Source organism: Sceloporus occidentalis, unplaced genomic scaffold (assembly GCF_023333645.1).
Source record: "Sceloporus occidentalis isolate IW3139 unplaced genomic scaffold, rSceOcc1.0.p SCAF_320, whole genome shotgun sequence".
NCBI lineage: Eukaryota > Metazoa > Chordata > Lepidosauria > Squamata > Phrynosomatidae > Sceloporus > Sceloporus occidentalis.
In genome coordinates, this window is record NW_028317300.1 from 15,001 (window position 1) to 20,484 (window position 5,484).

Sequence of the window (5,484 nt, forward strand, 5' to 3'; positions counted from 1 at the left end):
TAGTAATTTATTGGGTGGGCATAAGGGGTTTGAGAATAGATAAGTCAAAAGATGCGTTAGATGAATGTATAAATTGTCTCCCGTGGCCAAATGCAATCATTATTCATTGTGGGGGTAATGACCTAGGATGAATGAAATCTTTAGATTTAATTATTTATTGTAAAGAGTTAATTGTTTGCTTAAAAGAATGTTTTCATGATGTATCATTTATTTGGTCTGAGATTATTCCGCGTCTTCTGTGGTTACAGAGGCCAGAATTCCGAGCGCTGGAAAGAGTCCGGCGTAAGTTTAATAGAGGTATGGAGAAATTCATGGCGCTAGAAGGGGGTTTTCGTTTAGGCATAAGGAATTGGAAGGTGGGAGTTTAGGTCTTTATAGGAGGGATGGTGTTCATCTGTCTGACACTGGTTGTGATATTTTTAATGTGAATGTACAATGTATGGTTGAACAGGCCGTGGTTTTGTGAGGTAGGGCCTCAAATGGTTTATAATTAAATTAACCATTTGAGGCGGTTGGGGTGGACTGATATTTAAAGTTATGCCAGCTGGCTTATAGGACGGTTGGCAATAGGTTTTGAGTTAGTATGTGCTCTGGGGCTTGTGCCAAGGGCTGAAGTTATTTGGTTTATATGTATGGGTTATAAGTTACAAGTTATATTGAAAGTTATTTGTATGTAATGGTAAAGCTAAATAAAAGTCCACGGCCTGATTCATCCAATATACGTTGTTGCGTTTTTATTTTTTGGTTCAGACATTTATGTTCGTTACATACATATGTATTAGGTCCCCTACAGCTTCATGATAAAGCCTGCAAACCATAGGGCAGGCTGACATGAAGATGTGGGGACAGGTATAGCTTTAATAGGGTTAATATCATTAGTGTAAGGGTCAAGGAGAGGTCAGGAGTTTTAAAAAAATACAAAAAATGTTATATAAGCTTGTGGCGTTTGCGCCTGTGCTAGCGCTTTGCTGCGTTTTTTGAGCTGCCTCGCGCTGTCTCGCGGGTGCCTCGCGCCGCGTTTAGGTGTGGCCGCCCTGTCTCGTGCTGCGCTATGGGCGAGAAATGTAACTATAAATAGAGGGCTCATGAGGGGTGCTTTTTACTTACCTGGCGAACCGCTGAGCCGATACTGCACTGTCCTTGAGGCTGGTGAGCAGTGGCAAAGCGGCGAGCTGAAGATGGAAGAGCTGATGAAATTGCGCTCCCCCCACCCTCCCTTAGTTTTATATTCATTTAAAAAAAAAAAAAAAAGATAAATGTAAATGTATAATATATATATTGTCGTGGCTTTTATTAGAGTATGGTTACCCTATAATTAATGGGGTGGACTGATATTTAAAGTTATGCTAGCTGGCTTATAGGGCAGTTGGCAATAGGTTTTGAGTTAGTATGTGCTCTGGGGCTTGTCCCAACGGTTGAAGTTATTTGGTTTATATGTATCGGTTATAAGTTACAAATTATATTGAAAGTTATTTGTATGTAATGGTAAAGCTAAATAAAAGTCCTGATTCATCCAATATATGTTGTTGCGTTTTTATTCTTTGGTTCAGACATTTATGTGCGTTACATACATAAACAGACCGCCTAAACAGAATACAATAGAATTTAAATTTACCCGTCCTTGATTACTACTAAGTTGCCAAGTATCTTATTTATATAAACATTCAAATATAGTTTTGCCTTCAAAACAAACCTAGCTATATATTTACGAAAAAAACCTTGCTGACATGCTGAACACTGAACCAAAAGAAAATGTATCTTTATCTGAACATGTGCTATTTCTGGCTGAAGCAACTGGTAACTATTTTGTTCTTTTCCTTGCTAAAGCAGTTGCACTATGCATTGCTATTAACTCATTATATACTCTTTTTTTTTAAATTGAACATATACTTAATTTCTTACAGTTGCTAATATTTAACAAGGTGTTTCAAAATCTTGTGAATTCCTTTATCTCAAATATAGGTATGAAGCAAAGCAAAACATCTCAGTAGGCTTTTGACCCCGTACTCTTATTGCAAGACCCATCATTCTGTGACAATGCAATGGTGTACGCTTTAATTATCAGATGTCTTAAGACCACCTGTTTCACCTACAAGAAAGTGTCACATTTAACATATACTACTACGCAATCAACATCTATATTTACTTGTGCCGACAGCTAACATTGAATTTGTTTATGTTAGAGGTGTGCAAGTGGTTGTTCTCAAGAAATTTGTACATTCTACGTTTGAAAGAGGGTAGTGTTACAGTGGATATAAAAACAGGGGTGTGTAGACTTTTTATTTGCACTGTATATAGATTAGAAAGAAATTTAGCACCAGCTTGGGTAGGTGAAATAAACACATTTAAACTTGATTCCAGACTTCATACTGCATGTATCCTAAGTAGTCTGGATTGCTTTAAGAATATTTGATTGTAATTTAGCAAACTCCTTTATCTCAACACAATAAACAGAGATTGGCATATAAAAAACTTAAAAAAAAAACAAACTGTTTTTCAGTTCTCTGTTTCTAAAATTATATTATAAAGGGATTCAATTCAGAAACGGAGTGATTTATTGGATATTTAAAAAAACATGCATGTTCATTCTGAGATTATTTTACGGCAGTCTTTATTAAGAATTGCATGCAGCTAGTTGGATTTACTGTTTTGAGACACTCTAATGTACTTTTTACTCTGTATCAGGGTATGTTTTTAGTTTTTTCAGATATATCATTCCTAAGAGACATGCAGCTCTGTTTCTGGCACATAGGTGGTCAATGTAAATACCAAGTCCAATTATTCCCTTTGGTATAGAATAAGGAAATGTACAAACGCCATAACAAAGTATGAGAATGGACATCGGCTTTATAAACAGAGACCCAGACAGAGTCTTAAAAGGTGATCAGAAGTCTGTAGGATAAATGAACTTCTCCATTTGAATTTTCCTAAAACAGTGCTGTAATCTTAACTCTGGCTGGATGCCTTTCATAGTCTAAATCCGTACTAAGCCTATCTGTATATAAATAAAATTTGTAAAGATGAAATCTTTCCAAGCTGTAATATACCGTATTTGCTCGATTATAAGACGACCCCCCAAAATCTGAATATTAACTTAGGAAAAAAAGAAAAAGCCTGAATATAAGACGACCCCAAAGGAAAAAAGTTTTACCAGTAAATGTTAATTCATGTAAACAATTTTTTTTAATAAAAGCTATGATTGAGAAAAATATTTTTTTTGTTTTTATTTCTTGTATTTTCCAACCTGTCCCCCAGTTATGCACATCTGCCCCCAGGCTTGCCACTCCAATATGGCACTGTGGCCCATGATATGCCTTTTAACCCTCTATATGCCACTGTGCCCCATGGTATGCCTTTTGACCCCCTATGTGCCACTCTGCCTCCAGAAATGCCTTATACCCCTTTATCCCATTCTGGCATTTAGGGGGTTAAAATGCATATTATGGGGCAGAGTGGCATATAGGGAGGTATAAGGCATTTCAGGAGGCAGAGTGCTCTATTAAATGCCCCCTTAACGCCACTCCAGAAATGCCCTATGCCCCCAATTAACACACACACACACCCTATACCCCCATTTAACTAACACACACACACACACACACACCCTCTCCCCCCCCCCTCTCACCCCTCTCTCCCCTCCCCCCTCTCAGCCCTCTCTTACCGGTGCTTCCAGCCGGGGCAGCGGGTTGACGTCGCCTTCCGCTGCAGCCGGAAGGAGGTGGAGTTGGCAGCGGGGGTTTGTATGCGTCCGTCACGTATACTTTCCCCGGCTGTCAGAGATCAGAGTTCCCCGCACCGGTGCGGCACCAGTGCGGCACCGGTGCGGGGAACTCTGATCTCTGACAGTCGGGGAAGGTCTACGCGACGGACGCAGACAACCCCCGCTGCTAGCCACACCTCCTTCCGGCTGCAGCGGACGTTGTCTACGCGGATCGCGTAGACGTCAACCCGCTGCCCCGGCAATACAGCAGGAAGCACCGGTAAGTGTGTGTATGATGGGGGGGGGTGAGACAGGAGGATCCAGGTCCCCTGCAGCGGTGCGGGGGATCTGGATCTTAGTCTCCTAATCAGACCTCTATTTGAGGTCTGATTAGAAGACGACCCCGATTAGAAGACGAGGGGTATTTTTCAGAGCATTTGCTCTGAAAAAAACCTCGTCTTATAATCGAGCAAATACGGTAATTGGTGTAAGAATATACTTAGTTTTATAGGTGTTTTCGCTGGGGAAACTTCTGTTTTTTAAGAGGCAATTTGTTACTCAGTTGAAAGATGTTACTCAAACTCTAATCACTTTCTGAAATTTCTATGAAACAGAACCCATTGATTTTGATGCTATGATTGCATCCTTTCAACAGGTGCAAATACCCAAATTTACCCAACACAGGGATTGCTAGAAGCCCCCATCTCCCTGCAAAGGATCAGATTGGTTGTCAAATAACTAAAAAATCATAAAACACCGGGCCCTGATGGCCTTAGTGCGGAGTATTACAAAATCTTAGCCCCTCACTTATCGACTCATTTTTGTAAACTATATAACGTACTGGCTGGTGAAAGACCCCAAAGGACTTCAATCTTTCTAGGATTGTAGCTATTGCTCAACCTAACCGGGACCCTGAGCTAATGTCCTCGTATCGCCCAATATCCCTCTTCAAGGGACTACGGTGATGGCTTCACACCTCCAGCCCATCTTGGTGAGGTTGATTGCCCCGTCCCAAATGGGATTTCTCTGAGGTGGACATTCTACTCAGAATAAGTCTTTGATTTCGGCTATTGCTTCCACTAAATTGGCAAAAAATACATCTACTATAGTGATTAGATGTGGTGCTGATTAAAGCATTTGATCGTAAATCATGGCAATACCTCATCCTTTTTAAAATTCCATCATTTTGGCCTTCGCTTTACTCACCTGTTTCAGGCATTGTACAATTCTCTCCTAACTCAACTTTTGGCTAGCAGGTGGAATTCGCCATGATTTTATGTTGGGTACAGGTACCTGACAAGGTTGCCCCCTCTCACCCCTGCTATTGAACCTCTTATACGTCTAATTGATCTTTTTCTACACTGTTACAGGGCATCTCCGTGGGAAGGAATAAGTTGAGGGTGGTTGCTTTTGCGTATGACCTTCTCTTATTTCTCTTTAACCCAAAACAGTCTATATCCCCTCTTATGCATATCCTTGGTATGTTTCATAAAGCCTTGGTGGTTTTAATAAATATCAAAACAGAGGCACTTCTGACATTCACACAAGCCAAGAGCGGGTGGGCTGATCAATTTCCTTTTCCGTGGGCTTCCTCTCCGGCCCTTAATTATTTGGGTCTCTAGATTCCATCTAATCTTTCACAGCTCTATAGGTTAAACATACTTCCACTTCTCCAACAAGTTGATGACTTGTGTAAGGCTTGGGCCAAATTGCCCCTTTATTTCACGGGTAGGTGTCATCTCTATAAAATGGCTACGTTCCCAAAATTATTATATCCTATCCAC